We start from the raw sequence: 13,007 nt of genomic DNA, 5'->3' as shown, positions 1-13,007 counted from the left end.
TCATTTTGATTAATAAAATCATTATTCACTGTATAAAGTATGCTTTACGCTATACTAAATATAGGTCACTATAGTGACCTGAAATCGTTACCTTAAAGAGCTATTTCTGTTTGATTAATCCTATAAACCCTAAAGGGACTGCATAACCAAACATAGAAAGTATCTATGAAGAGAGAAAATAAGTGTTAAATAAAATAAACAAATATTATGACTGATAAAAGGCATAATATATAATATACTATATATACATAATGAAGACAGACTTCACTGCCAGTTCACTTCACTGTTCACACACACACACACACACACACACACACACTGTTCAAGTCCTCACTTGTATAGATAGACATCGTTCATTGAGTCCTCACTTGGCCAGTGTAGAGCGACATTGGTCTGTTAGTAATATAGACATGTATGTGTGAGTGCAATGGCACATAACAATGGCAAGTAAATTGTTAGGGACTGCATAACCAAGCATAGAAAGTATCTATGAAGGCCTATATATAAATATATATAACTTATAGTTACAAAATAAAGACATACTTAACTATTCACACACACACACACACACAGTTCCATTGCAGGCTATTGTGAGTCCACTGTTGTATAGGTAGAGATCGTTCAGAGTTGAGATTCAATCTTGGCATGTTTATTTATTTTATTTTTTTTTATTTTAATTTTTTTTAAAGTTATATTATGAAAAAAATGATTTCATTTTTGTTTCTTCAAAATGACCAGATGCAGCAAGTCAACTCAAAAGTTTTGAATTAGATCTTAAAGAAAGGTCCACTGTTGGATGGTAACGAACGACATATGTTTGGTTGCATTTAAATTGAGCAATATTTCAAACACTGACTTTCTCTGTACATCAACATCCTAGAAACAAAGGAAACAGAAAAATAAGGACATGTCTATTGATTTTATTAGAGTAGAAATTATGTTTTAATTAATAGGCCACAACAGAGAATGAATTTCTTAAAGCAATAACTTTGCTGTAATGTCCACAACATAAAGCTTCTGATGTTTTATAGTGCTTTCATTGAAAGTGTTATGATATTCTGTATTATTTGTTGGTATGGAACTGCTACTGAGGTACAGAAGAAATTATTAAGAAAAGTAGTAACAAGTAAATTGTTAGGGACTGCATAACCAAGCATAGAAAGTATCTATGAAGAGAGAGCGTTAAATAAGAAAAATAATATTATGAATGATAAGAGGATATTCTCGCCTCTGCTTTTGAACTGTTGCCGTCGGGCCGTCTGTATTTTTTACCCCGTTGTAGATTTAAATGGTCTTTCCTAAAACAAATCGTATTTAAAATTTTTTGATAACTGATAGGTTATATATATATATATATATATATATATATATATATATATATATATATATATATATATATAGAGAGAGAGAGAGAGAGAGAGAGAGAGAGAGAGAGAGAGAGAGAGAGAGTTACATAATGAAGGCAGACTTCACTGCCAGTTCACTTCACTGTTCACACACACACAGCTCCATTGCAGGCTATCAAGTCCCCACTAGTATAGATAGAGATCGTTCAGAGTTTCAGGTCCCCACTTGGCATGTTTTTTTTTAAATAAAAAAATGCATATTTGAAGTTATATTATGAAAAAAGAGCTTAAAAGAAAATTTTGTATGTCATTTTTGTTCCTTCAAAATGACCAGAAACACTAGTCCCCTCTTGGCCAGTGTAGAGCGATAGTCCCCTGTTAGTAATATAGACGTGTATGTGTGTGTGTGTGTGTGTGTGTGTGTGTGTGTGTGTGTGTGTGTGTAAATGTTTTTCTATTCCAGTGGAGACTTCAACCTGAATGCGCACAGACTCATGGGGACTCGTGTCACCATGGGGACCTAAATTGAGGTCCCCATGAGGAAACAAGCTAATAAATCATACAGAATGAGTTTTCTTTCTTTTTTTTTTTTTAGAAAGTTTTGTGTGATGGGTAGGTTTAGGGGTATAGGGTTAGTGTAAGGGGAAAGAATATGCAGTTTGTACAGAATAAAAACCATTAAGTCTATGGAGAGTCCCCACAAAGTAAACCCGTGTGTGTGTGTGTGTGTGTGTGTGTGTGTGTGTGTGTGTGTGTGTGTGTGTGTGTGTGTGTGTGTGTGTGTGTGTGTGTGTGTGTGTGTGTGTGTGTGTGTGTGTGTGTGTGTGTCTGTCTGTCTGTCTGTCTGTCTGTCTGTCTGTCTGTCTGTCTGTCCAATTTCAGACTTTTACAAGCCTGTGTTTTGGGGTCTTTTACTTTTAAGTGATCTAATTATTAGTGAAGCAGGACATTAATCTCCCAACAGAGTACTGATACCCAAACCACACCACCTAAATCTGCATGGTGCATCTATAGACTGCCCATGGACCAGCACAATTTGTATTGTGCACAAAAGCCTTTTTCCAAAGCCCCGGTGCTAATAGCAGACATGGTCTGGGGAAATCTAGATTATTGAATGATCTGTAACTTTATTACTGGTCACATGCTGTTTTTGTTATTATTCACAGATTTAAGGACCCTAAATATAAAAAAAAACAAAAAACAAAAAATAAAAACGATGTTTTGCTGTTTTATATGTCAGTCACACAAACCCTTTCTAAGTGAAATGGTATAAGAAATGGTAACGTTATGCCAGTAGTCAGGCTCTAAGCTACAACAATAACACATTACTCAAAATAGGCTACATCCCCCAAAACATAACAACATACATGAACAGCATGCCATACTCTACAGCATATTTAAAACCAATAACACAGGAGTACGTTACGCATAACACACATTAACATACATTACGCATACACACAGCCGTTGTGTCGTTGTCAGTCCGTGACCGGTCAGTGACGTGCAGAGAGAGGGAGAGGGATGTTAGAGCATCACCAACATTAGGCTGAATGGCGCGTCTCACCATAAACATGTGTGAATGGTTCTAGAGGTTCGTCTGACTTCAGCAAACCTCTCTGTGATGAGATAAAGGCTGTTGAACATTTGTTTGCATTATTGCGCTTTATCAGAGAAGAACTGAAGAACGCGAGGTATACAGGCACGTCTCAGCGCAGGTATGTGGAACTAGCCTATATAACTCTATTGCTTGCGTTGTTTTATGGCATTGATTAGTCTTGGCTCATTTGCAGATTTAAAGTAGGCTACCTACTATAACATTTGATAAGACGCGTTCAGAATCCAGTGAACATCAATGTTTTCCACATTTTCTTGTTATATTGAGAAAAAATCTGAAACTTTTCCCCCCCTCAGATTTCATTAGCTGGGAATGATTTTTGGGCTATGTGCTTTTTTTGTCAGTAAGCGCAAAGGGTGGAGAAAAAGATGGACTCAGCATTTACAGAAGTTAAAGTTGAATCATTGTCGTTCTGTGTCTTATGTGAAACAGTGCGTCTCTTGGAGCCTTAGTGCAAAACATATAAGAGGTCTTTACAAAACAAACAACACCTCAGTGAAGACAACCATTATGCTATCAATACATGACAATACAATACAATACATGTTTATATATTTATATGTATGTGTGTGTATGTATATAAATATAAATATATATATATATATATATGACTAAATAATCTATAATCTATCTATTTTAATGACTAAAATCTATTTCTGACTATTATTTAGATTATTGAAATCATTTAGTCAGAAATAGATTATATATATATATATATATATATATATATATATATATATATATATATATATATAATTTCTGACTAAATAATCAATTTCAATAATCTAAATAATCTATTTTAATGACTATAATCTATTTCTGACTAATATATAGGCTATATTAGAAAATACATGCACAATAGTGCACGGAAGGGAGAATAATGATGGCTGCCACAGTGTATTCTGTTGTTGTAAACGGGTTCACAGATTCAGCACCAAGGACAGATTCCCTGCAAGAGCCTGAAGTAATTTGCTGTCATTCCGAATTTTATAGTCCATGTAATAATATACCACCACATGCACTCTTGATTACAACTACTAATATTTTTTACCAAAACATATGTTTTATCTTATGTTTTGTATCGTATATAACCAGGGCAATATGGGGCACCAGTTTATCCTGTTATCCAATGAACTTCTCTTGATTATGAGAGTGCTCTTGTTCTGTCAAATTGAGCGATCTACTGTAGTTTTGCCGTGGTGTGACGCATGTTGGCAGTTATTAAAGTTATTATATTCAAATTGCATGAATTTTTGTTAACATAATTTATAGCCTTTATCTGTTTTAGTCAGACTTTTCCACTTATCCATCATATTTATGACCATATTGCAGTGAATGACATGAAGAGAAATACCAGGGTGCGTCTCAATCAGCTTCCTAGTTTAGTAATCCGAGCACTGATCAGGGAGTCAGCCATTTTAAGGGCTGTCTCAGTAGCAAAATTCTTCAAGTGTACTGAAACGTTCACTGTTTAAAACCAGGGAGCATCGATGGTCACTATGTTCTCTTAACTGGAATTCAGAAACACTAAACAAAAATCACCTTGAGCCAACTCAATACACATCATGACATGCAACAGATGTTTTAAAAAACAAAACAAATTTTTTTTATTTAATTATATATTTCAGCATGAACATACATCACTAGGCAGGTAATTAGCATAATCTAGCTAACATTTATTTAACAATTTATTTAATAATTTGTGGCTGATTTTTACAGGTCCCTGCAACATTTCAAAGTCCACACCACAACCACGTCCAAGTGATCTGAGGGTGCGCGCGCTTCCTGGTGTGTGACGTGTGCGTGCGTTCTGGCTTAGTCTGCGCAAGCAGATCACTTGGACGTGGTTTTGTACAAGAGGTAAAAACGATATAAATACTGTTCGTTTTCTCACACAAACCGCTCGTTTCCTGTTTTTAGGCCATCAATGTGTACTTACAATGGGGAATTGTTTAATTTGGACTTCTCTGTGCATGCTCTTTGAGGTGGTGACCATAGACCTGCATTATATGACTGACAGACAAGAACGGTTTGACCTAAAAATATCAAAATTGAAACAACTGCGGAAACAAAGACACCTACATCTTGGATGCCCTTGAGGTAAGCTAAAACATACCAAAATTTAATTTCAAAGTGGACTATCCCTTTAAAGGATGGTTTTTGATTGGCCTGATGATCTGGTGATATGACCATACCATCTCAGCTTTCTCTTCTTGACAGTTACGAGCAAGTCATCATATGGTCCGCTGGCTTGATTGATCGTCTGCCGGACTTCGTTGTTTGTGACTTGCTGTGTATAGGAAATAACCAGGAGTCTTCTGTAGCACTTCATCTCCATGCTTTGAATTCTTCTCTGTAATCCGGCTGTGAGTAATCTCACTTTTAGTCCAAGACCACTGTTTTTGTCTCTCCAGATGGGCTTAAGGCACGTCGGTGTAGCATTTGTTTGAGCTATCCTGGCGAGAACTTCTTGCCTGGACCCTTTGTCAGAGACTATAGCTCCTAAGTACTTAAAATTCTGTATGGTCTCAAGTACTTGCCCGTTGACTTTAATGTGTATATTGATGCCATTTTCTGACAGATTATGTGATTTGATTTGCAATTTAATTTTGTAAAGTCAAGATTCAGCTCAATATTCTCAATAGTGTGCAGCACACACTCTAAATTAAAGGAGTACAACATGCCTTTAACTTTACACCCCTGCCTTATAGTCTAGCAAATGGAGTGTGCCTTTCTATTAGTGTTCATTTTGTCAGCTTTTTTTTTTTTTTTTGTCTCAGTCCTGAGTCAAATGTACTCTTAGTTGTTATCATATTTCCTCAACCATGTCCTGTTTTTGTTTAGTCAAGTTTTAGTTGACTAAATATCTGAGCATTTTAGTCTAGTTTACGTCATGCTGCATTGATGGTTAAATTGATAATCCCAATTATTTTGCTCAAAATTATAATCATAACGATTGTTGTCATTTGAGAAATGTATATTCATCAGAATTATTGCACTTTCAACTATAAGCACAAATCAAGAGAATGTCAACCCATGCACATGGTTTATTTTACCTTATCTAGTTTCCTGACTTATTAGGCTATTTATCATATGCCTACTGGTAAAACAAAAAACTTCTCTCAAAAATTAAAACAGTGAAATTCCTAGTAATCTAATAAATCCAATCTAATAAATCCATTAATTGAATGTTTTTCTATTAAAACGAGAGCAAAAAAGGCTTGTGAAAAGTGCAGTTATTCAGCAACCACAATCAATAGGCTATAGTCGAGATGCATGTTTGGATTTATTGCAGTTCATCATCGAGAAGGTTTGATCGCAGATTTATTCGCAGCATTTATTTTAAGCCGTAGCGGCTTGTGAAAAACAGTAATTTTGTTTATTTACATGAAAAAAAAAAATTCTCTTTTCACAAAGAGGGGTTTTGGTTTAATTTTTTATTTCTTTTTTTACTACATTTAGTCTTGTCTTTCGTCAAGGATATTGTATGTTTATTTAGTCACATAATGATGTTGGTGTTAAAGGTACAATATGTAAGAATTTTGCATTAAAATATCCCAAAATCTCAAGGCCAGTGTTATATATTTTGTTAAGTTGATTACTTACAATATCCCAAATGTTTCCAACTATTTTTAAATAATGAGAAAATTGCGATTTTAACCAAGGAAACGGGGCGTTAGAGCAGGGGGGAACTGGGAGTCGCCAGTCAATTGCGTCATATCCGCGTTACCCTCGGTTTCCGCTCGTACTGCGTGGAGTCCTTGACAAATGCGGAAGTTATAGTTGTAGCGTCTATCAAGCAACAAACGTTAGCTTGTTTCGTGCTGTCGTTATGGAACACAATTATTATTTACTGATTGCAGCTGGTTCTGTCGACAAATCATGCTTAATTGGATATTTTCCAAATGTTGCATTCGGTAATAGTTATGTTTATGCAAGGAAAGTATTATTGCTTTAGGTTTGTGTTTAGTTTATTGACATTGTTTATCACGTCTGGTGTTTATGGCCATGTAAATAAACATAGCATGTGTTATACATAAAGATTAATCAGTATTTTGGCAAATGATGTGGGCATGTTCGAATGTACTTTTACAACAATTGTTTAGAACACGTAAAACTGTGCAGCGTTATCACAACAATGAATTCGACAAATACAGTAACATCTATGATAACCAATTTAGTATTAAACCTTACTTTTCTTACTGTTAATTCATTTTAATTAAATAAAAGTGTGATGAGGTTCAAGAGTCAGGAAGAAGACGGGTCGGCGTGACTGGGACTCGTACTTTATTCAAATAAAACAAAACAAACAAAAGTCGCGCACAACACGCATTCACCGTGGCGACGGCACAAAACAGTTCAAAAATGATAGCTCGGATCCACCGGTTTTCTTTCTCTGCGTCCAATTTTCTCTCCAGTCTCTGATTCCAGCACGGTCTCTCCACGCCAATAATACTGCAAAAAGACACAGGTGTTCGTCATTTGCACTTGACCTACTTACGTCCCGCTCGTCTTGTTTCTATCTCTCCCGTTACAGACCGCGCTGAACCACGCCCCCCCTCGCCACAAAAAGCATGTCATTAAACGCAACATTTATAAAAATAGAACATCCATGAACATGATTTTTCAATTCCCGTCTGACTGATTTACATCCACGGTGGAGTTGAAAACAACAGTTCCCATCATTCTACGCTCCTTTACATCGTCATCAAGCTACGCCGTTGTTGTTGTTTGGAATGTAGCGCCCTCTAGCGGCAGAAAATGTTGCATATTGTACCTTTAACTCGTCTTCGTCTCGTCTTAGTCATGAAAAAAAAAAAGGTCGTCAACAAACATTTTTTGTCATAGATTTCGTTAATGACATTAACACTACTCTCTATCCAGTAGATGGTTAGCTTATATGGGGTAGAACAGAAGTGCCCTCACTCAGTTGCTTAGTAAGAATACCACACAAAGAGGGCAGTCATGCTTTTGCTCTGGGACATATTTTTCACATCGCATCCACATCGCATCCACATCGCACCCTTTTGCGATTAGCTAATCGCAACATTTCAAATCACAATTGCGATTCGATTTCAATTAATCGTTCAGCCCTAATTTCCGTTCCATAGGCACAGGTGGTCATTCTACCAAGCTAGCCAGTTCTTTTTCTTCTCCAGCTAGCCCATCAATGTCATCTCCAAAACAGAGGTTTGTGATTGTTCTTCGAGTGATTGTGATTGGGCTGAAGGTTCCCTCATGGTTTTCCAAGGCGTCAGTCATGATGCGCTTCAGGAAGATTTTGAAGAGAGTAGGAGAAAGTAGGCATCCTTGACGTACACCGACTGTTGTCTTTAACCAACTACCAATGGCTCCTTTGTGGAGGACTGCACTGGTGGCCTTTTCATACAGGTGCTTGATGAATCTAATAAGGTTGGGGCTGATGTTATACTTCCTCATGGTCACCCACAAAGCTGCATGCCAAAGGCTTTTTTAAAGTCCACGAACACATGATAAAGATGTTGCTGATGTTGCAAGTACCTCTTGCAGATGATTCTTAAATTAAAAATCTGTTTAGAGGTACTACATCCTGTCCTGAATCCGGCCTGTTCTTCTGCGATTATATGTTCAGCTTGAGATTCCAACCTTTTCAGTATTATCTTCAGTAGGACTTTACTGGGTGGCTAATGAGACTAATGGTACGATCATTTTAACATTGTTGAAGATTGCCTTTTTAGGAAGCATTACGATAAGTAGTCCAAGTTGTAGGCCACTCCCCATTTTGTCAGATCTTGTTGCAAATGATAAGGGCATTGATCATTGTTTCTCCCCCTGCTTGTAGCAATTTAGCTTGAATTTTGTCCACTCCCACTGACTTTGCTTTCTTCAAAGATCATATTGCTGCTTCAACTACTTCTCGTAGAATAGGAAGGCTGTCTTTATTTATCTGGGTATATGTCAGTACTGCCGGATTTCCATTGAGCGTGTAGTTGTATAGGCAAGGCAAGGCAAGGCAAGGCAAGGCAAGGCAGGCAAGGCAAGGCAAGGCAAGTTTATTTATATAGCACATTTCATACACAATGGCAATTCAAAGTGCTTTACATAAAAGAAATTAAAATAATAAAAAGAAATAAGAATAATTAAAACAGTTTAGAAAAATAAAATGAAATACAGTACAGTACAGTCGGACGAACAGTGGCACAGTGCTCATTCAGTAAATGCACAGCTAAGCAGAAGTGTTTTGAGTCTGGATTTGAATGTGACCACTGTAGGAGCACATCTGATCTCTTCTGGAAGCTGGTTCCAGCTGCGGCTGGCATAATAGCTAAAAGCAGACTCACCATGCTTAGAGTGAACCCTTGTTATTTCTAGCTGATATGATCCTAATGATCTGAGTGATCTGTTGGGTTTATATTCAGTGAGCATATCTGCAATGTATTGAGGTCCTAGGCCATTGAATGACTTATATACCAGTAATAATACTTTAAAATCAATCCTGGGAGCCAGTGTAAAGACCTGAGGACTGGTGTGATATGTTCATATTTTCTGGTTCTGCTCAGAATCCTGGCAGCAGCGTTCTGTATGAGCTGCAACTGTCTTATGGTCTTTTTGGGAAGGCCAGTGAGGAGTCCATTACAATAATCCACCCTGCTGATGATGAAAGCGTGCACAAGTTTCTCTAAGTCTTGTCTGGAAACAAAGCATCTAATTCTTGCAATATTTTTTAGATAGTATGCTGATTTAGTTATTGCTTTGACATGACTACTGAAACTAAGGTCTGATTCTAGTGTCACACCAAGATTCCTGACTTGATTTTTAGTTGTTTGACCCCTGGAGTGAAGGTATGCGTTCACCTTGAGAACTTCATCTTTGTTTCCAAACGCAATGACTTCAGTTTTATCTTTGTTTAACTGAAGAAAGTTTTGGCACATCCAACTGTTGACTTCATCAATGCATCGGCACAGGGAGTCAATGGGGCTGTAATCGTTAGGCGATAGGGCTAAGTACAGCTGTGTGTTGTCTGCATAGCTGTGGTAAACAATTTGGTTCTTTCTCATTATTTGGCTCATTGGGAGCATATACAGGTTGAAAAGGAGTGGCGCAAGAATTGAGCCTTGAGGGACTCCGCATGTCAAGGATGTCCACTCAGACTTATGGTCTCCTATACTCACATAATAACCTCTCCCATCTAAGTATGACCTGAACCATTTTAGGACTATCCCAGAAAGCCCCACCCAGTTTTCCAGCCTGTCAAGAAGTATGTTGTGATCGACAGTGTCAAATGCAGCACTGAGGTCGAGTTGTACCAGCACTGATAATTTGCCTGAATCAGTATTTAAGCGAATATCATTTATTATCTTTATGAGCGCTGTCTCTGTGCTGTGATGCGGTCGGAAACCAGATTGAAAATTATCAAAGTATCCATTCGAGCTTAAGAATTTGTTCAGCTGATTGAAGATAACTTTTTCAATGATCTTTCCTATGAATTAAGGTTTGAGATCGGTCTATAGTTGCTTAATATGGTCTTATCCAGATTGCTCTTTTTCAGGAGGGGCTTGACAACTGCAGTTTTCAGGGAGTTTAGAAAACTCCCAGAAATAAGTGAGGCATTTACCACTTCTAGAAGATCTGCTTCTAAACTGTTTAACACACTTTTGAAAAAAGATGTGGGAAGTGTGTCAAGAGCGCATGTTGATGTTTTAAGGTGCTGTACGGTTTCTACCAAAATTTTGCCATCAATTTTTTTGAAATCAGACAAAGTTACTACTTTCTCAGGTGGTCTGATCTGTCTGACCCCAGCGCAACTCAAGGATGTGCTGATCACCTTTCTGATATTATTGATTTTGTCAGAGAAGAAAGAAGCAAACTCACTGCACTTGCTGTTTGAGAGCATTTCACTGGGAATCTGGCTTGGGGGGTTTGTCAATCTCTCTACAGTAGCAAAAAGAGTGCGTGTGTTGTTTAAATTGCAGTTTATAATATTTGAAAAGAAAGTCTGTCTAGCTTTGCCTAGTTCCATATTGAAAGCATGAAGGCTGTCTTTGTAGATGTTATAATGGACTACAAGTTTTGTCTTCCGCCACATGCGCTCTGCTTTTCTGCATTGTCTTTCATATTTTGCACTGCTGTTGAGTTTCTCCAAGGTGCTTTTTGTCTGCCACTCTTCTTCCTGACTTTCACAGGAGCAATATCATCAATTGCACTTTTAACTTTTGAGTTAAAAGAATCAAGGAGAAAATCAACAGAGTCAGCAGATATGCTTGGTGTTAAGGATATAGCCTTCATAAATAGTACACTAGTGTTCTCATTTAAGCATCTCTTCTTGACAGACACAGATCTAGCTTCAATGGCAGGAGAGATCAATATATCAAAGAAAATACAGAAATGATCAGACAGTGCTACTAGAGTTCTCAACGGGCCTGAAAATTACAACCCGACCCGACCCGGCCCGTGGCTTTTAAAGCCCGGACCCGATGTAACCCGACACATCAACATGAATTATCTGTCCGAACCCGGCCCACGGCCCGACGCCGCGTCGGAATTTTTTTTCTTCTCATACACGTATTATCATGACCAGCAGACGCGAATTCAAATCAACCTTTAATGTTCACGCCTTTTAACAATACAAACAACTGAAACAATAAACTTTAAATATATAGGCTGTAGTAGCGACGGTGAATTCACCTGCGGCAAGTTTACTTTTCACCAACTCCATCTTCTTCTCCAGGCTAAAGGCGTGCACGCAGCGGCGTCTGCCCCCGCCCCTCTCCATGATGCACGTTGCACGCAGCAGCCAGACTTTCTTTACGGTGAACAGCAGCGATGATTAATAAATGTTTTTTTTGTTTTTACTGAGCGGAAAAGATTAAGCCCGAGGTCCGACCCGACCCGAGTCATTTGCTTATATTTTCGACCCGAACCCGGCCCGCACCCGCGGGCCCCATCGGGTTTGTCGGGCCGACCCGACCCGTTGAGAACTCTAAGTGCTACATCCTTAATAACAATCGATGAGATGTTTAGACCCTTACTAATAAGTAAATCTAGAGTGTGTCCGCGATTGTGTGTGGGTCCATGTACATGCTGATTCAGATCAAAAGTTTTTAAAACAGTTTTGATTTATTTTGCCATATTGTTTTCTGCATTATCTATGTGAATGTTAAAATCTCCAGCAATGGCAAAACAGTCAAACTCTGAGGTAATTGTTGATAACAATTCTGTAAAGTCCTCAGCAAAGGCTGGAGAGTATTTTGGAGGCCTGTAAATAATGATGAGTAAAATGCGTGGAGCACCTTTTAACACAATACCCATATATTCAAAAGACGTGTAGTTCCCAAATTATATTTGCTTACATTGATAGATATCTTTAAAAAGAGCAGCTAGACCCCCACCTCTTTTAACAGCTCTGCAGACACTCATAAAAGTAAAGTTAGGAGGGGATGTTTCATTTAGGATTGTTGCACTGCAGCTGTCTTCTAGCCAGGTTTCATTTAGAAGCATAAAATCCAGGTTGTTTGTGGTTATTAAGTCATTGACTAGAAGTGATTTATTTTTAAGTGAGCGGATGTTTAAAATTGCTAACTTAACAGTCTTACTTTTTTTCCCTACACCAATCTTAGTTAGACGTGCAATAGGCACCAGATTAGTTGAGTTTGCTGTACGGCTATTGAAGTCCTTAGACTTTCTATCTTGTAATAGAACAGCAATAGATAAAGATACAGGCACACTGGGTTCCCGCTTGTTCTGTAAACATTTGAGAAAGTTACTGTTATCAAAGCGGGGACCCGACACACATCACTGAGAGCTGGTATCAGTTGTTTTTGGTTCACCTCGAGCAGATGGAGGAGGGTGTGGGCCCTGGCGTTGTGGCAGAGGCCGAAGAGCTCTCACAGAGGCAGGGGGAGGGTGATCTGGGCCCGCAGGCTTTGGTGGTAGCGGTGCCCGACGTTTTTTGGTTGATGTCTGGGGGCTTGCAGCAAAAGAGTGGGATAGTCTGGTTCCAGCATGCACCAGTTCTTCCATTTTCTGTGAGAAGCACAGAAGTGGAGTTGCTGGCGAGAGGGAAAAAG

At 38.2% G+C, this 13,007-nt stretch overlaps 1 protein-coding gene across 2 annotated transcripts in view; it reads left to right on the top strand.

Annotated features, from left to right (window-relative positions):
* The first annotated feature begins 2,871 nt into the window (after nt 1–2,871).
* cacng5a (calcium channel, voltage-dependent, gamma subunit 5a) overlaps nt 2,872–13,007 on the top strand; it is a 76,200-nt gene continuing 66,064 nt past the window's right edge. For both annotated transcript variants that reach the window (XM_082136999.1, XM_082136997.1), the window contains exon 1: nt 2,872–3,061. The gene's annotated coding sequence lies outside the window, so the exon portion shown is untranslated. The remainder of the gene's footprint in view (nt 3,062–13,007) is intronic.

Source organism: Leuciscus leuciscus (assembly GCF_965113295.1).
Source record: "Leuciscus leuciscus genome assembly, chromosome: 14".
In the NCBI taxonomy this organism is placed as follows: Eukaryota; Metazoa; Chordata; class Actinopteri; order Cypriniformes; family Leuciscidae; genus Leuciscus; species Leuciscus leuciscus.
Note: the sequence above shows the minus strand (reverse complement) of the source record. Positions and strands in the feature narration are given on the sequence as shown.